At 46.3% G+C, this 23,263-nt stretch overlaps 1 pseudogene; it reads left to right on the top strand.

Moving 5' to 3' along the window:
* Nucleotides 1-7,493: 7,493 nt before the first annotated feature.
* Nucleotides 7,494-23,263, top strand: part of LOC144146739 (uncharacterized) — a 23,114-nt pseudogene continuing 7,344 nt past the window's right edge.

The raw sequence follows: 23,263 nt of genomic DNA, 5'->3' as shown, positions 1-23,263 counted from the left end.
AATTAACCGGCTGAGCAATGCTGGGTACCACCAGCCACTACTTGTATCAGTGTCTGAAGGCCTGATTAGTAAAATAAAGAAACGCTGCACGAGCCGCCATGATGACCTTGAAGGTACAACGGAACCCAGGAAAAAGATAGCGGTTATCCCGTACTACCATAGGCTCTCCCACAATCTTAAGAAGATTGGTCAGCGTGTTGGCATCAACGTTGTATTTTCGGCACCTAACAAATTATCTCAGCTAAGTGAATGACGCAACCCTGTCCGCACAGAAAAAACCAAGTGTAGTACCAGTCATAAGAAAAAATTCACTGAATGCGAAAGCGGCGTTGTGTACCGGATCCCTATGGCCTGTGGCAAGGAATATATATTCCAGACAGGCCGATGCTTGAATGAACTGCTGAAAGAGGATGACTACAATGTCCGTCGTTCTTCACGAGGCCATGTGTGGCAGCACGTACGTGACTGCCTGCTTTGTGCTGGTCGAATCCCCGTGTTCGATAACACAACAGTTATCTTTAAGAGCAGGAACCAGACCACTAGGGAACTTGTTGACGCTGCAATGATTGAAAGAGCTGGCTATAAATGTGTTAGTGTGCCCTCGTTAGCTATCACACCAAAGGAAATCGCATTCTTGGAGGTCAGAGAAAAGTGGATGTGGTGCTAAATTCAGTGACGCAATAATAGTTTGACAGGCTGGGCATCTTTCTCTTATCTCTTTGTGCGCACTTGTTGCATTTTTTCCACCTGTAACTGTGCTATTTATTTTCCGCAGCTTGCAATAAAGCCATCAGTTGATAGTCAGCGCTTGTGGTGTGTTAGTCTGTCGTCCTTTGTTAGAATGTGCGCTGTTCCTTCCCTTGCATCTGAAAACCACCAACTAGCCCAACATGCCACCCTTTTGGCAAGTGTGTAAAAAGCATGCAAAACTGGAAGCTTTTAGAATGTAACAAAACTATGAACACGCTTGAAAACTTCGTATCAACACGCCCATAGCTCCAACCGTTGTTCTAATTTGTTTGCAGGTGTTTTTGCTCCGTTCTAATTCATCAGCATAGAGTGAGGAGTCCTCATTCCAGCACAAGTCACCGTATTTATTACATCGAAGCTATAGTGTCTCACTGATGTCGTTGTACGCCAATACGTCCTGCAGGAAATTCAACCTTTTCTGAAGATGATGATGAATGATCGTGTGTTAAGTGGAAGAGAAAAAACGCTGCCCTTGAACGGAATCGAACGGTCTCTCGAGGTTATGAAGCCGGAGTCTATGCGATTGTTCCATTTAAGCATGGTCGAAGCGAACGCCAAGCAAGAGGTACAGATTCGGGCCGTATACCCCAAACCCAAACGTTAGGCCTACGCAGTGCCCCCCCTCCCCCCCCAGAGTTGCTGTGGGTATTCTAGAAAAATGGTGCGTAGGTGCAGAGTAGCTCATGCTCGCAGTGTGGGATTAGCCAACCGAAAATTTCATCACCAGAAATCCTCGCGAAACTCATTCTCCTCGTTGGAAAGAGGAATGATTTACTTTCTAACATGGCATAAGTCTGCTTGTTACGAGCGACGCGAAAATATATCTGCCAGCTGCTTTGGTCTGTCGGAGCAAGAAATCCCTAGATCACTTGAATTTTAAGTGCGAATGCACTTTATAAGCGACCCCAAACCATCCACCGCCGGCGGCGGCGGCGTCCGCAGTGCTCCTCTATATTTAAAGAAGAAACAGCATCCGGCGCCAGGTTTCGATCCGAGGACTTTGCGGCCGCAGCGCGACGCTCTACCGACCAAGCCACGGACGCGACGGTGATATCAGTGTTAGTGACGCGCCTTATATCTTTAACGCATTCAAACTACGTCGTCAGCGGCGTGCGTTGGCGACTCAGCGGCGTTATAGCGGCTTGATAACTGCGTGGTGTACACGTGATACTACAAACCCGATGGAAGAGATGGAAGAGAAGGCGGCGAGGCGGTGGGCTGCGGGGGCCGAGCGCAAGCGCCGCAAGCGGGCCGACAACCGTGCATTCGCACTTTCACATTCTCCCCCTCGGGGAAATGCGGGGGAATTTTTTGATGGTACGTTCTGTTGAATTGTCCGAAAACGCGACGTAGCTGGATTTCCAGGAAAGGACACAACTTACTCAAGGAAGTGTGTTTGACTTTCGGAGCCATGTACTCCATTATGTCGCATTTTTCTGCATGTGTAAAAGCACATCTTAGCCAAACTTCGCCCTTCTAAGTTTTATTCGCTCAATATCCTAGACAGACCCGCTGCTGAGCGAAAGTATACATGTTTAGCCGTGGAGCTCAATTAACTTTACCTTCAAAGTTGCTGCTTGGGCGGGGAAAGCAGAAAGGTAATGTTTTGTATTGCCTTGCTTTTCATTTAGCGACACTCGGAATAGCGCAAATACGGTAAGACCGCCCGCATGGTGCCTGTAACCATTCGTGAATATGCTTAAGCCATTCATGTTTACATCTGTGCCTTCTCCATTGCCAGAAGAGATTTGGTTAGAGTATCAACCAAGAAAATTTGAGATTTGGGAAATGGCGAGTTGGTAAATAACAAATACAGCTGTATCTGACGAACTGTAAAATTGTTCAATTTTAAATGTTATTAACAGCGAACAGTGACTTTAAATTTTGTTCTGGTACAAGAGCTCTCATAGTAAAACATGCGGGTGTATGCCACAAAATGAAAAAACAAAGTTTTGGAAGTGAGGCTGAGAAAAACCATGGGAGACAATATAGGATCACCTTAGATAAAACCACAGGATCTACATGCATTGCCGCTGTTGTAACTGTTAGGTGAAAGAACTGAAATATTTGTTAGGGTTCCTTTAGCTATTACGGCAGCACGCAGTCGGGAAAGTGCCTGAATTTGATTTCCTCGTATTTTTAGACTTCTTTTATTATTCCGACATGAGCTTGCCCAAGCGCTCGAAAAGTAATGTGGAAGTCATCGCCCGTAGAGTTCTCGTGGTGTTCTTGATCCTTCGCCAGGTGTGTTTTTTTTTTCAAGTTTATATGTACAAGCTGGTTCGGCAAAAAAAGCCCTGACCTGTTAATTCTTCCTCAATTGTGGTTACATAGCCACGACGGCGAGGAGCTGTCGCCGAGACAACTGTTCCAGACGAGCAGGTATTGTGCGCTTCATTTCTACTACCCACATAGCCATCTTCTTATCCTGTCAATGCCATAAACACCCTTTCAGTATGCACGACCAATAATAAATACTACGGATAAAGATCTGCAGAATACTTGCTAGTGTTTGAAGACATTAATTGAGACGGGAGGTCACGAAGACATTGCCACCAGGCGTCATTACAACCTGAATACGAGAGAATTATCTGCCTTTCGTTCGCCTGTGGGAGTGGGTGTGCTCCGCGTTGGTTCGGCCCATTGTCGCAATGAATTTTGTAATGGGAAGATTTTATTTAGGGGCTGCTACGTCGTAGACCCCGAAAATTCGTTAGGTTGCATTCGAAGATGGTTTAACTTTATAGGTGAGCTGCTCCAATGTCATCTCGTGTGCACCGCGATAAATACTTGGGGACATTTAAGGTTACGGCAGCACACAGAAGGGAATTTCGTTTGCAATCGGCGTACCTGCTTGACGATGCGCTTCCCGAAAAATTAATATTGCCGCGAACTAGGCATTGGTTTTGTGTGTTTGTTTTGTTTTTAGTGCCCGGCCACGCCCGGCTGTGTTATCTGTGTCCCAAGGGAACCGCGCGTCCCATTCTTTATTTTTATGCCGCACGGGTTATCTCATTCTGATACGGAGAGCGTTTCGCCCTAACGTGACTAGCCTCAAATAATCTTCTTTGATCTACATTGTTCTAGATGTAAATCGTTAATTGGCGTATTCATGGGAGGTTGTGGCCGTTACTACACCAGGGTGGCCAATCCTGCTCTGGTGAGGGAGTGCATTACCCGCAATGGTCCCCGGGGTCAGGCCGCACCCCAAGCCCCTTTTTGTGCAATTCCATCAATACGCGGATTTTTTTTTAATCCGGTGGGAATTGTCCGGCGCCGGGCTTCGAACCATGGTCCTTCTGCACGCGAGGCGGGTGTTCTACCTCTACGCCATCGCTGCCCCTCCGACAGTTCGACAGTTCGAGAAACACTCGTGCCGAAATATAAAAGCCTGCAGAGCAGACGCGCGTCATTGTGATCGCCGAGTTGTTAGGGGAGCACAAGTTCGCGCCTATAAACTTGTTTTCCTTGAAGACAACTGCGTCGTCTTTGACTTCGTGACAATACGGTTACTTACACTACTGTAACGTTATATGTGAGTATAAATTTCTCGGAGAGAAGGGGCCTATTGGTAACTGAACTACACGCGCAGCGAAAGTAGGGTGCCTGTATGCACGCGCCCGCCAGCCTCCAACGGGGAGGCGGGCGGGCGCGCGCATCCAGGCACCTTAAGCGAAAGCAGTCAGTATAGATGGACGATAACCTTTATCACATTTATGTTTTGTGCATACTATCTTGCCGGGTTCAGCTTTATTCTCGTTTTTGTTTCTATGCTTTGTGCATTAGACTTCCATGCGCAACGGCATAATGTCTACTTTTGAATTTCTGTCATATAAAAATCATCCACTTTGTAAGATTGAGGGCCTAGTACCACATTTCTGGCAGCTGGTAGTGCTGCTCGGGTGGCCGTTCCCGAAAAATAAGAAGCCGTTTTAGGTGTGCAGACCTCATACATTACTGTGCACCTTAACAGCCCCCTTGAAAACCTCTGAAGCCACCGTAGAATAAGTTGGTGTTGTCCGGCACTTGGTTGTGAATAACACGACACCTGCAAGGCCGTTTCCGAAGCAGCCCCGTCATCCGTGTCGATGTTGGCCCACGCTTTAATTTTAGAGCCTTCTTCGGGGCGAAAATGATGTTTTTTGAAGCGATTCTGTGGACCTCCTATTTGCCTCAAATACTTTTGGTTGTTTCATTTCTGAACAATTGCAAAAAACGTTTGACTCAGTTCCGCAGCGACTTTCAATGACACCGTCGATGGCCTAAAGTATACCTTTAGCTTCCCTTTCCCCGCTTTTACTTTCTTGTGCTCGCGTTTGAGGGCCCAGGCTCTTTGAGTAATCAGTACTCTGTACGTTGGCGGCCCATGATGCGGCTCAGGTTTCATGTCCAGACTCTACATAAAACTGCTACTTGTTGCTCTGCTTGTTGCCTTTTTAAGGGTTAAGGGTTCCAGAAAATTTTATACTATATAATTAATGACAACTGTTATCTTTCAATGGTTGTGGTGCATGCTACAGTAATTTTCCAGCAGTCATCTTTTTGAAAAATCTCTTGACGAACGCATCATAGGCAATAAAGAGAAAAGCATTTGGTAACGAGAATATTCAATTGTATTCGATTTTAGTATTCAGGGCAGCTCATCAGTGAAATAATCAGTATTCCCATATTTTGCAGTGTTCCTGTGTTTAGGCTATGTTTAAATTCCTGCATTCCTTGTAATGAAAGAATGGGAAGCTTGCAAAAAGGGTGCTTACGATATTCAGTCGGAAGAGTGAATTCATCGTGTCTTATTAATGCAGAGGATAATTCTGCGTGGCGCCTATGTCTGCAGGATGGGCTCCTCACTGAGCTCGAAGACTATATGGAAACAGAACGGGTGCAACCATCAGACACAAGCGGGGGAGAGCGGTTCGCGCGGTCCACTAACCGCTCGTTTGGCAGCCAACACGCGGGCGACCCAAACGGTTACCACGCCACTACCTGACTCTGTGGTGAAACATTGTAGCACCATTTTTCTTGATATTTCTTTTTCTATAAAGACGGAAGTTTATTTGAGAATAAAATTGTATAGAATGGTTTGTTTTATTGGGTGTTGAAGTATCGTTCAGAGAAGTTCTGCCTGAAAAGCTAATGGTTGTTCTATTTAATGTGGACTTGCTCTTCGCAGACTGAGTTTTTTTTCATAGATTCACTGCGTGGCAAGGCAATGGAGTGTTCAAATTAGGGACAAGCAATCAATAAGCGCTGTTTCTGCTGTGAGGGCACTTCCATCTTCCGAACAATACACGGCTTGGTTATGCAACCGGGTATTTTTATAGCGACTGGTGGACCTCGTCTGAACGCTGTCTGAGAAATCCGTAGGTTTTATGCATTGCATAGTTATACTAAAAAAATAGCCCCAGGAATCAATCCCATTTACCTGTGTACTTCAATGAAGACATGTGCCACGGAATCATACGCAAATAAAAAACGAGCAATGGTCAGCGAAACTGGTCTGAATTTTACCGTCAGGTGTTCGAGTTGGGGAGCCTTTCCTCAAAGTATTTTTCCCGTTGGCTACAGAAATGTTTCGCTCAATTCCGAATTTCCGGCCCAAATATCTCCTCCTGTAGCGCCACAGGACCACAGCAATGATTGAAGCCTCGGCCAGAAAAAATCGCAACTGTCTCTCTAGTCGCGTTGCGTACTTTACGCGCAGCCTTCAGCAGCCTCCCTCATGCGTGAACCATACAATGATTCCTGCACGCCGAAAAGGTGCGATGGATATAAATCATGGTCATCATCGTCATTATCATTATCAGCCTGCTCAGGTCCACTGCAGGACGAAGGTGTCTCCTGTTGGCCTCCGACCACTCCTGTCCGGCACTGCTTGCGTCCATTGATTGCCTCCGAGTTCCATTATTTCCTCCCTCCGTCCAGTTATTGGCCTTCTCCTTCTCTTATAGCAATAGAGAGTTTTAGCAGTGCGGGCTAGCGGCCAGCGGACCGGAGCGGACGAACGCAGCGCCAGCGGAACGACGCGTGAAAAAAAAAAGAGTTTTAGCGATCGGCTGCCGCCTCCAGTTGTTGTTGTAGAACTTTATTGTGAGAAGAAAGGGGAAGGGGGCAGGGGTGAAAAGTTGAAACGGAGTTCATGGGTGGGGCCCAACGTCCAGGGCTCCAGATGCAACGGCTCCCACCTTGGATCTCTGGATCAGACGTAGCTGATCTTCGAGAGATGAGCTGGTAAGGGCTGCCTCCCATGTCTCGATAGGATTAATCTGTATACTATTGTTTTCCTGGGGCCAGATGCGTGGGCACACCCAGGTTGCGTGAAATAGCGTGGCTATCTCTCCGCATTTTGTCCATGTTTCTTGGAAGGAAGTGGGGAACATTTTTGCCAGTCGTGATTTATGTGGGTACGTGTTTGTTTGTATTTGCCTCAGGATTTGAGCTTCTACAGCGAAGCGTTGTGCTGCGCCATCTGTCCGTTCAAAATTGAACTACCCTGATAGGAATAAAAACAAAGGTTTATTTATAGATGCTAAAACCACAATACAGACACGAATTTTATGTTTCAGTACATATTATTTTACTTTATTTGTTATTTGTATTTTTTAGCGAGGACGTTACAGTAAGAAAACGTGCTCCACCAACGCCAGCTGAAGCCGAAGCTCCAAGCCAGCTGTTTGTTGCCGCGAATTTTAACACACAGTTTTAGGCTTGCCGCTGCAACATGCTGCAGACAACCGCTTTCCACGATGCCCAAAAGCATTCTTGAGGACCCCCTGCTCATGACTCGGCTGAAATGGTCAGACATAGTCGACGCCGTGTGTTTAGAAGTACTGGGCGAGACACGAAGTGACCCACTCTCCATGCGCGGTCTTTTGAACATTGACGCGTTCGACAGTGGCGTCTTTAGGACGTACGTTCGTTTCGAAAATAACGACATGCCGAGGCTGCACAGAGCATTGTGCATACCTAAAGTGCTAACAACTCCTCAACGAGTGTCAGTTCCCGGCGACGAGGACCTTTGCATCACGCTTGAAAGGTCAGCGTACCCGAACCGGCTGCGCAATCTCGAACACCTGTTCGTCCGACACAGCTCCACCATATCGTCGGTGACGAACGAGCTGCTCAAGCACATCGAGGAAAACTTTTTCTTTCTGTAGGATGACGTTAACAACCACCCGTGGCTGAACCTGGACACCCTGGAGGAGTTCTCGCACGTAAGCGATAATAGTTAGATTTGTACGTTTGCAAGTTTAACTTTCCTAAATATTCTTTTATTTTTAATGCCATTCACGCGAAAGGTGCGGCACTGACGATTTGCTGGGCCTTCATTAATGGCACAGCGCGACCGATATGTCGACCAACAAGGAATCAGAAGTGGCACATCAGCGGCCACAAGAGAGTTCACGCCCTTAAGTATCAAGCTATAATGTGCCTAAACGGCATAACCTGTCAGTTGGACGGGTCATCTCCCGGCAGCAAACACGATTCCGGTAAGTGACCGATGCTAGCAAAATTCGACAAGCACAGGTAGCGAAACAAACCTCAGCCTCCTCCTTCCCTGCTGGAAACAGGCTTCCTTTTTTCAAGCGGATCGCAATTGTTCTTTCAGGTAACTTCGGAAACAGCGAGGCGTACGCGAAGCTGGAGCAACTTGTGAACGGGCTTCACTACTGCATCTACGGGGACCCTGCCTACCTGTTGCGGCCCCTCCTGCTGAAGCCGTATGGCGGAGCTCTCCTGAATCCCCAACAGTGTGCTTTTAACAAAGCTCTGAGCAGTGTGAGGCAGGCCGTTGAGTAGGGTTTTGGGAAAACTGTGGGACTGTTTGCCTTCGTAGACTTAAAAAAAACAGAAACTGTACCGGCAAAACCTTTCATGTATATACAAAGCGAGCGCCCTCCTCGCAAACTGTCATAATTGCATGTATGGTGCTAAGGTATGGCAGTACTTCGGCATTGAACCGCCACAGCTTGATGTTTACCTTTCCCGTAAATGGTGCTTTCTCACCACAAACAGCTATGAAAATGAGGTTTGCTCACGAGCCATGTTTTAAATTCACATAGTAGCTGTCATTTGTAGAACTCTTTATTAATATTAATATAAGGTTTAACGCACCGATGCACGCAGCGCATGCGGCGCGCCATGGTGGAAGGCTCCGGGTTAGTTTTGACCACCTGGGGATCGTTAACGTGCGCCGAAATCTCAGGAGACAAGGCCGTTTTCGCCTCCATCAGAAGAGCGACTGCCGCAGTCCGGAATCGAACCCACATCCTTAGGCTCAGCTGTAGAACGCCTTCGCTACTGAGTAACCGTGGCAGGTATCGCACTAAATTCACGCTACTGGTTCATCACACTGTAAATGAAATGTGCAGAGTGAGAAATGCTAAATATGTGCCCGCAAGGGCTCCCTGAGGGAAACCTCAACGTTGACGATGCTGAACAACTCAACTGTTCTGCACGTGAAGTGAAAGTGTGTGGTACCCTTTTATTGTACAGTATATTGTTGTTTTTGCTTGTTGGCCAATGTTAGGCCCATCGCTGTTGATCCTGCTGAAATTGTATGAATGCCCACCTGCTATGGTCTCGCCCGAGACTGGCAGTATTGAAAATAAATAAATAAATAAATAAATAAAATAAATAAGTAAATAAAAATATCATAATTTTCCTTTTGTGTTATCAATAAAGGAGCGGAACGAGCTACCCGAGTGATTCTGGCGATAAATAACCCGTATGCATTCCAGTCTGCGCTTCGCACATTTCTTGAAGTTTATAATTTCAACTGATAATTCTTGTGCGCAGTGTTTTGTATTATTAGTGGAATATTTCCACCCAACTGCTATTTGTCATGTGTTTCTTTGCATTGAGCTATGTACTGCTAATGTTCAATGCATAATGCAGACTAAAATAACCCCTCAACAAGAAGAAGAAAAAGTCTCCTTCCGCAACTGTTGGGAACAATAAAACCCTTGTTCAGTGTTTGCCAAGTGTCTGCACCCAAGTTTTGACCTATATATATATATATATATATATATATATATATATATATATATATATATATATATATATATATATATATATATATATATATCTATATATATATATATGATTGATGTTATCGGCAGGATTTTTGGACCGTCAGGGGGTGTCATGAGATCTTTAAAATGAGACGGACCTGGGCGGTACGCGTCAAATGGATTATACGATAGCAAAATCATGGAAGAGGAAAACACAACAGTTTCGCAGTTCTGGCGGAAGGGCCCGGACTTCACGGGTGACAGCAGTGGTGACCGAGGTCCGGCAGCGAAACTGCGGCGGAACAGCAGCAGCCGGCGGTAGCGACAGCGGTGCATCCGCGCCTGACGTCCAGACACGGAGGACTTTGTTGATACCCCAATCGCGCAGGCTGTACCTGGTGAATGGACGCGGCGTCGGCCTTGTACACTGGCAGTCCGGTCGACAGCCGCAGTGCTTTCGTCCCTCGAACCAGGTGTCCGACGGGGAGTGGAATTCCACGACCGATCTTTTAGATGCGACTGCATCTCATTCACTCGCCTTGTCCCTGCATCCGGCGTCGTCGGCGTTGTTGTCGGCGTATGCTCCTCCCCCATTCTCCTCGCCGCGTGAGCTGCGCTCTACGCCGCTCACCCCTCTCCTCTCCGATAGCGAACACTCTCTCGCGAGTGGAATTGGATTGGATTCGAATGGATTGGCTTGGCTTGGATTGGCTGGGCTTGGATTGAATTGGATTTGGATTAAAGTGGATTGTGTTGGATTGTGTTGCGTCATAGCCGCGGCAGACGCACTGGCGCCGGCGCGTCCCCTCACCGTTATGTGGGCTTAAAACGCGGTGCCTGCGCCGCTCCGCTCCATCGTTCCAGCGCCGTTCCTCCGCTCTCCAACGCTGCAACGTGAACCCCCTATGCGCCGCATTTATCCCGCGCGGTTTTAATAATGATTTATTAATGAGGTTTTATTAAAGAGGTTAACGAGATTTTAATAACGACGATTTAATAAGGTTATCCTATTGGTGCCGAAACAATAGGTTAAATCTAAACCCTACCAAAACCAGTTTAATAATTTTTCACTCCCATCATAAGCAAATTACCTTAATCCCGCATCTACGCCTTGACACGCATTTTATCTACCCCGGATTCTAAGACAGCGCTGCAAACCCTACGGCATGCCAGTTGCTTCAGCCTCCATGACCGCGTATCCCGCGACATCACCTACCTGCACCTCCTAGCCTACGTCGCTGGGCATCATGTGACCTTGCAATGGATACCCGCACATTGTGGCGTTCTCGGCAACGAGAAAGCAGATGAGGCGGCTCGCACAGGGCTAAAACTGCGCAATGTAAGGAAAATTTTCTTTACAAAGCACGAGGCTGCAGCGCTAGCGAAGCAGCTTGCCTTAGAGGAACGCAACCGTCTCTGGTCTTTTCCTGAAACTCACCACCCTTTTCTGTATGGCATAGACTCTGACCTGAGAATGAGGCTCCCAGACCGAATCCCACGTCGACTTGAGACGCTGTACCATCGGCTGCGCCTCAACGCAGCACATACGAACTCCTACTGACATCGCCTCGGTCAAACCACAAACCCTTACTGTGATAACTGTGGTTTGCCAGAAACTGCTGAACACGTTTTATTAGAGTGTCCGGCGTACAACCAGGAAAGGAACGACCTCGCCAAGAAGATCGAGTGCCTCAACAATGAACTTTTATCATTGAAAGCTCTTCTTGGACCATGGTCATCTCCATCATCTCAGCGAAAAGTGTTAGATGCACTGTTTGAATACTTACACAACATCGGCGTCGCAGAGACACTGTAGAACTCCACATCGTCATCCTTTGAGAACACCTGGACTTTTACGTGACCCACGGAACACTCCATGTTGCCTTGTCTTTTACCTTTTCTTTTTTCCCCTCTCTTTCGCCCTACTTCATTTAGGGCCTTTACTTCCTCCACCCCATCCCCGCAGAGTAGCATGTAGGCGAATACATGCCTGCAGACCTCTCTGCTTTGTTCTAATAAAGAGCTCTCTCTTCTCTCTCTGATTACACCACATTCCTAGGAGGGGTCCTCGATAAACATCTGAAATTTCACTTGCACATCAAGTCACTTATTAGTAAAGTTGCGTTTGGTATTCATGTACTAATTAGAACTCGCGTATATTTTCCTCTGCCTGTTCTCCGTTCTCTTTACACCTGTTTTGTACACAGTCATTTAACATATTGTTTAGGTACGTGGGGAAGCACCCATGATGTTCATCTATCACCGCTTGTTTCTTTGCAAAACCGAGCCATCCGAATAATTAATTACAGCCGTCCGAGAGACAGTGCTCCCAATTTATATTTTGACCTTCGAATACTACCCCTTTTATTTGAATATAAAATAAAAATGTGCATTTTCCTCCTTCGCGCTAGATATAATGAATCCATGCACACCTGCATCGAACAGTCGTTACTTTTTAACGCCAACAACACCCGCTTTTCAGAACCCAATAACCTAATTCTACCAAAACTTCGCTCTAACTGCGGCAAACCAACTGCCGTATTCGCCGCCATTTCAATGTGGAATGAACTACCGACCCCCCTCAAATCAATTCACTCTCCCATTTTTTTCCGAAACCAATAAAACGTTTCCTATTATCTCATCATCATCATCATCACCAGCCTATCTACGCCCACTGCAGGGCAAAGGCCTCTCCCATTATTCTTTAATTGCCTCGCTCCTGTGCCAACTGTGACCATTTTATCCCCGCAAACTTCTTGATCTCATCTGCCCATCTAACTTTCTGCCGCCCCCTTCAACGCTTGCGTTCTCTAGGGATCCACTCTGTTACCCTTAATGACCAGCGGTTATCTTGCCTTCGCATTACATGCCCTGCCCACGTCCATTTCTTCTTCTTAATTTTTACTAATATGTCTTTAACACCAGTTTGCTCCCTGACCCACTCCGCTCTCTTCTTGTCCCTTAATGTTACACCTATCATTTTCCGCTCCATTGCCCGCTGAGTCATTCTCAATTTAAGTTGAACCCTCTTAGTGAGCCTCCAAGTTTCTGCCCCGTAGGTGAGTACCGGTAAGATGCAGCTGTCATACACTTTCTTCTTCAGCGACAATGGTAAGCTGCTATTCATTATCTGAGAATGTCTGCCATATGAACCGCACCCCATTCTGATCCTTCTAATTATCTCTGCCTCATGGTTGGGATCTGGAGTCACAACTTGGCCTAAGTAGATATATTCGCTTACCACTTCCACTGCCTCGCCACCTATCTCAAACAGCTGTGCTGTCCCGAGGTTATTGATCATTACTTTAGTTTTCTGCATATTAGTTTTCAGGCCCACGGTTCTACTCTGTTCGCCTAGTGCGGAAAGCATGCTTTGCAATTCGTCCCCCGAGTTACTTAGCAAGGCAAAATCATCAGCAAATCTGAGGTTACTGAGGTATTCTCCATTAACCCTTACTCCCACCTGTTCCCAATCCAACGTTCTGAATACTTCTTGTAAACATGCTGTGAATAGCATTGGAGAGATTGTGTCTCCTTGCCTGACACCCTTCCTTATAGGTATTTTACTGCTCTCCCTATGGAGGATGATCGTAGCTGTAGACCCATTGGAGATGTTCTCTAGTATTCTTACGTAGTGCTCATCTACCCCCTGTTTCCGTAATGCCTGAATGACTGCTTGGGTTTCGACCGAGTCAAATGCTTTCTCATAATCTATGAAGGTTATGTATAAGGGTTTAGTATACTCAGCGCACTTCTCTATTACCTGATTGATCGTGTGAATATGGTCCATTGTTGAATAACCTTTACGGAACCCTGCTTGTTCTTTAGGTTGACTGAAATCTAAGGTTGCAGAAATTCGGTTAGCGATGACCTTGGTAAATACCTTGTAGACGACGGACAGTAAGCTGATCGGCCTGTAATTTTTCAAGTCCTTCATGTCGCCTTTCTTATGGATTAGGATGATGTTCGCGTTCTTCCAAGATTCCGGTACCCTTGCGGTCATTAGGCAGTGCGTATACAGGTTTGCCAGTTTTTCAAGGACAATTTCCCCGCCATCCTTCAAGAGGTCTGCTGTTATCTGATCCTCACCAGGTGCTTTGCCCCCTTTCATTTCTTTCAAAGCCTTCCTTACTTCTTCGGTCGTTACTGGTGGGATCTCTATGTCCTGTGAACTATGTCCTATTATCTACCTTGGCCTAATGTATAAACGTGTTTTTCTTGTAGCGCCTTTTTTTTCAGTGCTTCTCTTCTTACGTCGAATCGTTCTCACTACAATTTTTATGTGCATATGTTAGTATTGCTACAAATGAATGTATACATGTGTGCGTATGTATGTATATACATATATGTATTGCTTTCTGTCTGTTTTTGCTCATTTTCTTTTGATTTGATTTTTACTTGTTGCCTACTCTACGCTGTTCCGTTGGGCACTTTGTCACAGGAGATCCCCCCGACAGTTTTTTAACTACGGGACCTCCTCGGTATTACTATTTGTACGCTCTTTTAAAACGTGAAAATAAAAATAAACTTCAACTTCAACTTCAGCTTCAACTTCTGGAGCTGAAATACTCTATAGGCGCGATCGAAATCTGTAAAGCAACTAAATTGACTAAATCGTGCCCTGACTTCGAATGCCATGCCGCCTCCGTCGAAGCCGCCAACAGGCTTGGGGAACCGCCAACCCCTATGACGAGGGCGCTTTCAATTTTCAGAGAACTGCCGCGTTGGCGCCTCAGTCGCGTCGTGCATATAATGGCTTCCTCCAGACCCCACGACGTCGTGCTTATAAAGTCAGTTTTAAGGAAAATAAAGCAATGCCCTTCAAGATGTCCCTCACGTTATGGGCCTCTGGCATGCTTCGGTCCACCCAACGGCAGAGGGCGAGGACGTCCTCGATGTAAGCCACATGTGTTTCGTCGGGACGTTGAACGCGAGAAACCGACCTTTTCTTCGCGCCATCGGCGCGAGCTGACGGGGTGCCGAAAACTTCGCGCAGACACTAAAAGTGTCCGCAGCTTGCCTACTTGTTGAAGTATCATGTCTTTGCGACCAGTTCTAGGTGGAATGAAACCGCGCAGCTTAAAAGCATCATCCCACGTGTTAAATTTGCCGACGCGGTTATACTGGTCGAATCAATCTTCGACGTCTTCGCCACAAAGACCAGAGAAGGAGGGAGGGTCACACTGGCGGCGTGTGATCACCCATGCCGAGAGCGGTGAAGCGCTGGGTTCCGATGCCCTTTCTCGTTGCATCGTTGGCTCGCGTAGCGGGAGACGTCAAGCGGAACGGAGTTCCAGGGGTCAACTGGGAGCGGCAGAGAACGGGACCGACAAGCAGCTCCACCACGTGAGAGAGGAAAGCAGGGAAGCAGACCTAAGGCAGAATTTTGCTTATTCTGGCGGTCTTTTACCAGGCAGCCAACCGAACCAAGCAACTCCGATGATGATTGTGATCGCACCAGGATAGGGATGTGGTGATGACATCAAACGATGCGTGGGTGAGACTTTACCGCTGATAGGGTGCTTGGACACAATAGAGAGAATGACCACTCAAGCAATCAGTGTAAAGACAGCACTCACAATATAGTATATATAATAAAAAAATTATTTGAGCAAGCTAGCGACCACAATTGTTGCCAACATTTCAGCAAAAGACTTGCCTTCGCCAGGGCGAAGGCAAGTCTCTTGCTGAAACGGTGGCGACAATTGTGGTCGCTACCTTGTTCGAAGTTTTCTTTATTTGTGTTCCCTACCACCTTCCCAGTTTTATTGCTCCCTATATATATATATATATATATATATATATATACATACATATATAAAGAGAGAGAGAAAGAGAGAGAGAGAGAGAGAGGCCGTTCGACGCTATTGTGAACAGCCTGTTGAACAAAGCACAAAGTTCCCCTGCGTATTTGCGAATTCAAATAATTTATTCTCTTATTTTCATTTCGGTGACAGATGCCAAGCAGAGTTCAGAGTAGAAGTTTGACAGTTCCAGACATTTGGAGATGTGCCACAGCAACGAGAATAGATCGTTTTGACGCACAAGCGGCGGCGCAAGTGCCATCGCAGCATGTAAGACAGGCTTAATGCATAATCTTGGTTTTCTTAGTTTGCTATGGGAAGAGCGGATTCTGCCTCCATTTTTTTCTAAATATTTACGGTGCACCTTCAAGTTTGTATGGGTCAACCAACACTATCCCTTTAACACTTCCCACCAAGCAACGGTTGGAAGGTGGCGAGACCGCGTGGTCACTGAGTGCACGACAGAAAATTTACAGGGGCGCAACGTAACTCCAATAGAGATTCATTCGATTATTTTTTAGGTGATCATGATGACAATAGTCACGACTTGTGTATCGGCGCGTCGGTTGTCTACAAGTGACTCGCCGAATATTTTTGAAAAGTTAGTCGACTTTTCAGGTTTCATCGACTTACTTCTACGCTCCCCTTACTTCTTCCCCAGCTGTTTAAAATTTTCAAACCAGGCTCACACCTTTCCCTGCCTATGCACATTTGCATCCCTTCCACGCGGTTCTGACATTCTCATTCGTTTTATAACCCCTGCTGCGCCCTTACCTCTTCCGTACTTCTCTTGCACCACCTCTGCAGCCGCCTCTTCGTCACCTCTATGGCCTTGAGGTTGAGGCTCCTCCTTATCTCAAATCCCAAGGCCTCAGTTAACGCCATGTCCTCTTCGTCCCACTGTTGTCGTATATATATGCCGTCCAGGACAATATTCCAGACGGTTTCCGATACCTGGCACAAGATAACCACTTTCATACAGTTGCCTGCTGTTACGCAGGTGTGCTCGTGTGCTAACAAACACCACCACTGCTTCAAAGAGCAGTGGGCTGGCTCGCGTGTCGCGATAGAAATCTTTCTTCCTTAGTTCCAGCTTTTCCGTTTTGTAGGTCTCCAGAGTTTTTTGCTTCGTTTTCTTTATCTTCGCCCAGTTCGCCGGTGGTACTGCCTTTACCGGTGTTTTTTTGTTAACAGTTGCGTATACCGCACTTCCACATACGGACTTCACGCATCGTTTGGTCTGATGTCTGGCCCTCCGTCTCCACCACGTGTCCGTGCCCGTCATATACGGGTACCTTAATACTCTCGCGCTCCAATTTTCGCCCTGCGTGTCTCGTGGCCTCTCTTGAAGTTTCATCTGGCTCTGTGCCTCCGTTGCCTCAAACTACGACCAGCACATGTATTCCTGCCCTGCTCCGTTCGTACTTTTGCTAGTGCCTTACAGGAAGTCTACCCAGACCCCTCTGATTTACTTCTAGGCTCGCTTGGATCTCTGATTTCATGCACAGAACGAAATGTTTGAAACTCAATGCTCGAATCCTTGTGTCTTTACAAATTCCCTTCACCATCCCCCTATCTGTTGTACCTCCACAGTCTTCTGCTTCCTTACAGAAGCGATACTAACAAGGTGAGGGTCAAGGTTGGGGATGTAATCTGCTCATTCGTTTATCGCCACTCCTGATAATTTTACATGTGTTATTTGTACTTGTTGAAATAATACCGATTTGTGTTTCCTGCCATCTTTAAAATTAAACATGACTTACACCTCCCGCTTCTACGTCTACTCGATTGCGTATGCATTTCGAGTAGACTAGTCACACAAAGGCACCATTTTGAATATAAACAGACTGAAAATAAGAGTTTGTGCGTGCATGAATGTATCTTTCCTAAGTGAGACTGCTATCAACTATTAAGAAAAATGCGATTTGCTCGTTTGTTTCGCGCATATACTGTGTTTGATATATGTCTTCTACTAAAACGTTTCGCTGGTCACCCAACTACACAGAGTGGAATAGGTCATGGTTTCTTTTTATGGATTACCGCCGGTGCGGGGGGTCGGGAGGTTGCCCCCGGAGGAGCTGTTTTACCGCATGATGTTGGCTGTTATATACTCCGTCTTTTTTCGGCCGCAAATGTAGGGTATGCACACCGTGGGCTCCTACGTTTATTCACGTTTGTCTTCTTGCTAAAGGCCGCTTCGATTGCCAGGGATGAAACGCCGTAATCGCGGACTGAGTCGTATTGTCGTCGATCACACCTAAGGTAGTTTCGCATCTGTTCACTACTTTCTTTTCCATTTTCTACGTTCAGCTTTACCTACGAGTCCCAATAGAAGCTCAGGGGACGTTATTTCCCGGCTTACTCTTTATTATCATCATCGTCGTCGGTACAGGCGCACGCAGCGCGCGCGGAAGAAGAATCATCAGTCTTTCAGCGCCGGCTCTGAAGATGCAGCTGTCCACCACGTCCAAGAGGCTCCGCAATTCGCGCAACTCGACGGCCAGCCGGGTATCGTATTTAATTGCTTATACAAGCGTCGCATCCATGTCGGAACGCGATAGCCCTGCGCATGCGGCGCCACAGTACGCGGTAACCCTTTCAGTAATTTCATCAGCCTCTTCCTTCCGAAGGGGAGCCACTGATTACTTTCCTCGTTTAGTATAAGTGTCATGGTTGCCAGTTCCGCTTGTTTGCCGCCTTCTTTGGTCTTATTCACGTTTTACCTGAAAATCTCGTTATTCTGATGCTGCAGACGGCCACTAGCACAGCACTCAGCAAGAAATCCGAAAGAAGTTTGGGTTCAAGTGTGAAATTTCACAAGTACAATTGCAGAAATCGGCGTTTTCGTCGTTGTCAGCCATGCACATCACCAACGCTGACGTCGAGCTCAGGTTGTCGCAGATGAACGTCCTGATGCCCGCTATCGAAACAATGAAGAATGTCACATTCAGCGGCATAGTGCACATAAATTATGGCCTTGAGCTTCAAGGAATGTGCTAGAGGAAATTTCAGCTGCTCACGAAGATGGTTCGTTTTTTCAAGTAGAAAAAATATATGGCAGTTCCAGCCGAACGCATGCGGCTATGGCTGTGTATGGTCGAGGTGTGAAACGAAAATGCGTTTGGGAATCAGCAATTACGAAAATCACGCACTCGTGCGATTACTCTGCTCCCAAACCATCGCATCTCGCCTAATGTGCGTTTAATGGTGCGAATACTACCTAGCAAACAACGGTATCAATTGCATAGCTCTGGGCATTTTCGCGATACAAAATATTTATTGCTCTAATTACTTTACAATCACATTTGAGTGGGTTCTTTGTAATATTGGAATTAATGAATCATTTTATTAAGTTCAAGAATTCATGAAACTCCCTAGTGCTTCAGGGTTCTTCACAAAAGTTGCGCCGCGAAATTTCGGCTTCTTTTGGGACGATTACTTTTTTGTTTGCTCGGCCGCATCTGGCCACCTCACCCGGTGTCGTCTAGTTGCGGGTAATATAGGGCCCGAAAGAGGATACGATTTTTCTGTGTCCAGTATCGAGCCTTTTCGTGTCATGTCTTGCCGTGCCAAGCCTTTTAACGCTCTTCATATTTGTGAAGGAGGGATCAATACTGTTACTTCAATTTCTTGCCGAAGCCTTGGCGCGGGCGTTTTATAAAAGAAAAAAAAAGGTGCTTGTGAATGTCGCGTGAACGGGAAGTGGTGTAGCCTCTTGAGGCAACCATTTCAGGCTGATGGTTAGAACTTGCTTAAACTGACCATGAAGACAAAATTGAACTTTTCTTTTTACGGCTAAGCTGTACATGTCAAACTCCCCCTAGTTTTCGTTTCGGTGAAGCGGCTTTACGCGACCCGGCTTCTTCGCTCCTCATCACCACCAATAACCTCTGTTTCACAAGCTTGATACCCTTCGCAAGTTCCGCATTCATCTGATAACAGGTCAAGCCCCGTTATCGGCTGTTCAACGTTTAACTCCCTATACGCCTAGAGCTTCGTGATCGCTGCTCCTCCTGCCGCCGCTTCTCCGCGGCGCTTACGGGATGTCCGCTGCGCAGCTGATAGCGGCTCATGCAATGTTTTGTTTTTCTTTCGCTGCTTCTTTTTCCTTTCCGCGCCCTGAACATCTTGTTATGGTGATGTCTGTAAGCAAATAGTACGTTTAGGGCACTTCAAAAAACAGCTGCGTCCTTATTAGAGTGCTCGAACACCAACAAGTGCTAACTGGGGATGCGGGACTGCGCGCTTGTTCGCCGCCCTTACGGCCGTCGGCGACGTTAGCGGCATGTCACCCCTGTCACCTCCGAATATCTCAGGCGTAAGTGAATTCTATTGACGCCTCGTTTAGTCCTAATATTGGCACAGTGAGAGGTTGGCATTGTTTTGCAGCGCGGACAACGAATTCGGGATGGTTTTGAATGTATACGTCATAGAAAAATATCATTCGGGGAGGTGATTACCAATACCTGACCATAGCTTCTGCCCTTATAAAAATAGAAACCACGCAATAGTGTAAAATTAATTCCAAGTCTGTGGGTCGTTAATATGGGTCCACTCCCGCCTGACAGCATGGACCAACCGCGGAAAAATAAATAGTCTGCCAAGTCCGGAAGCAATGTAATAGCTCGTGCGGGAATGAAAAAACCCAGTACAGCTTCGGAAATCCCAGGGACGTTCTTCCTTACCTTAAGAAAGGTTGAGCTCACTGGACCAACTAGATGCGAAATGCACTGATATTTTCCAAGACAGCGAGGGTAAGAAGGGGGGCGCTTTTCTGTAATTGTGTACAAATGCAGAGCGAAATCAAGGAATTACCGTTTTAGTAATCAAACACAATCTGAGCATTCAGCTTTATTTTGTTTTTCCACTTTAACGAGCAGCTGATCACTTGGCGGACACATTTTTTGAAGTATTCAGTACGGAAGTTTACAAGCGATTAAAGGTGTCGTTGGAAGAGTGTGGCATCTGATAAGACCCTCTGATTTCACTTTTGTGCTAAATTCTGCAGGCTCCCCGTTTCATTTGATGATGTTTCGAAGAAGCGTTTAGTCACGGCCCTGGATAAAAGCGGGAGATATATGTAACCCATGACTGCTAGAGAAAGCTCACCTCGGGACAAGATGACCCAGCCGTAAATTATTTGTGCTGACTCACGAATGTAATTTTGCATTATCCAGCGTACTTATTGCGTAGAATGACCATAAAATATATGCCACATTGGCTTGTTCAGGGTAGTGATCAATATCCGAGATTAGATATGAAGCGTAACTGGTGGGCTGTGAGGTATGAGTGCTCCGCTAGATTATGAAAGCACACGAAACCGATTTAAATCGTAGTGTATAGCCGTAGCATGAGCATCTGAACGAACGCTGCTTACGGTGGTACTGAGTAAATTTCAGGGCAGTGGAATTACTCAGCTCTATGCATGGGCTGGTTTCGCGACGCCGGGCTGTGACACACACCTGGCGCTTATGCTGACAAAATGTACCACAGTAAGATCGCGTAGAAGCATTTACGCTCTCGTAAATAAACCACATTTGCGAAGAGAGTGATTGCTCCACATAAATATATATTTCCAACGCATACAAACGGAAAATATCGGTCGCGACCGTGCCTCAAAAGCCACGGCGACAGTGATGATCGGGCCGGCGACTCCCGCGTATGCTTCCGAAACGGGCCGTTAGAGGGGTTTCAGTGGCGCCCCTACAGGCAGCGCTCGAAGCGTAAACACCTTTTTATTTCAGATAAGCACAGCCAGCCAGCCTCCTATCTGGGCTGTTGGGAGCATGCGCAGACAATCTCCAAACTTACTCCCCTAGCACGATTGAATACGCACGCGCGAATTAGTACAAAATGGCGGTGTCGGGGTGGTTTTTATTGGAAATGTATAATGAACTGTAATGAACTGACGTTCGCTCTGATGAAAAGAGCGGGAATCGAACTGTTTTCGCAGCAACATTTTCACCGGTGGCTTTCACGTCCAAGCACGCACACTTCACAGGTTGGCTGTTTATGTGGGGGTGAGTGGGGTGCGCAGGAGGAGGGGTAGAGACATCCACGTGCAGCTGATAACCGGACCGATATGCAACGCCTCAGCGGTCAGGAAGCCACCGACCTTGGGTTACATTTCAGCGAAGAAAAATTGGAAATAATGGTTTTCCTTGACACTAGCACTGACGCACTGTAAATCCACAATGACGAATAATCAGGAGTTAAAAAATAAAAATATTTGGAAGTGTGGATAAAACTACTTAAGAACTCAAAATTAAAAACGAAACGTAGCTATAATAAAGCATAGAGTTTTGTCAAATAGGAAGTAGTGAGAGGAATGTAGAAAAGAGTGATGGTTCCGGGTATCATATTTGCGAATGCCGTACTCTGCTTAAAATCAGACGCTCTAGCATGACATGAAGTGAACCGAGAACGGTTTGCCGCTTGGCATTAGTAGCGCATGAAAAAAAAAACTAACCGAGCACTGCAAGGATATGTGGGCTGGGCATCGTTTGAAGTTCTAGAAGCTCAGAGTAAAATATTTTGAGAGGAGCCTGAGAGCAATAGATCAACGCAGGTGAACAGCTAAGGTTTTTAGGTACCTATACTTGAAAAGCGTGGACACGCAGTTGCTAAGGAAGACTAGAAGGCGAACGATGAAATGCGGCAAGAACTGTGGAGAATCCAAAACATCTAAGGGAACCAAAAAAGATGCAAGGAAGACATAAACGAATAAATGGAGTGAAATATTGAAGCGGAAACACCGATATGGGTGTTCCGGGATGCGAAATTGGACATCAGAAATGAAAATTTTAAACATAATTCCTAGGGCAGTGCTTTCCTTTTTGAGGCCACAGAAATAAGAGCTTGGTGGGGAACTATTCACAAAATCATGGATGTGCGTTCTCTGCGGAAAAGAAACAGGAACTATGTGGCACATAGTGCTAGAATGTGAGGGTATCCAAATCTACATGAGGGAAATATGCGGCTTGAAGAAGCCCTAGGATTTAAGAAGGTAGAACAGAGGGAGTAAACTCCAGGGCTGTCGAGGCGACGAAAAGATTAGAATACGGGGAATACTGCCAAGTACAGATACCACTTGTAACAGAAAAAAATATTTTGTGCCCAAAGAGTTTTGCCTGCCCTAAGAGCAGCGCTAGTATTAAACGAAGAGTATAAAACATGGGTATATCAGTTTTTTTGTTAAGATGACACGTCATCACCCCGCTAAAAAGAGGATACCACTAGCAATCATCAATCATAATCATCATCATCATCAGCTTGGCTTTATGCCATCAGCGATGATACGCCCGTTGGGCTCGGGGCAGATTTACTCGTGGACGTTTTATGGTCCAATGCGACCTGTCTGCGGTCCTCTGCGGTCTTGCAGTGGCGTTTTTGTGATACATAGAGTGTACGATGCTTGCGATGCGAGAGGGTAACGGACAGCCCCATGTTTGTCCGCTAGATTTAGGCTCACGTCCTGTTGAGCTTCATTTACCTTATTGATTTAAAAGTAGGCATAATAGCAATTTACTAACAAGCGTGTTATGTTTTGTGCATTTTTTGGACTACTCCTGCCTTCGGTGGTAATCCTTGTTCACGTAGTGGAAGAGAAACGAAATTTTAAAGAAATAGCCCTCGGTACCTCATTCAACTCTAATGCGGCCTCGAAAGGGCATTGTTTTCTCCTAAACAAGACAGAAA

The sequence above is a fragment of the Haemaphysalis longicornis genome, unplaced genomic scaffold, assembly GCF_048455015.1.
Source record: "Haemaphysalis longicornis isolate Haplotype H1 unplaced genomic scaffold, Haemaphysalis longicornis Haplotype H1 scaffold_7, whole genome shotgun sequence".
In the NCBI taxonomy this organism is placed as follows: Eukaryota; Metazoa; Arthropoda; class Arachnida; order Ixodida; family Ixodidae; genus Haemaphysalis; species Haemaphysalis longicornis.
This window is presented reverse-complemented; position numbering and strand designations above follow the sequence as displayed.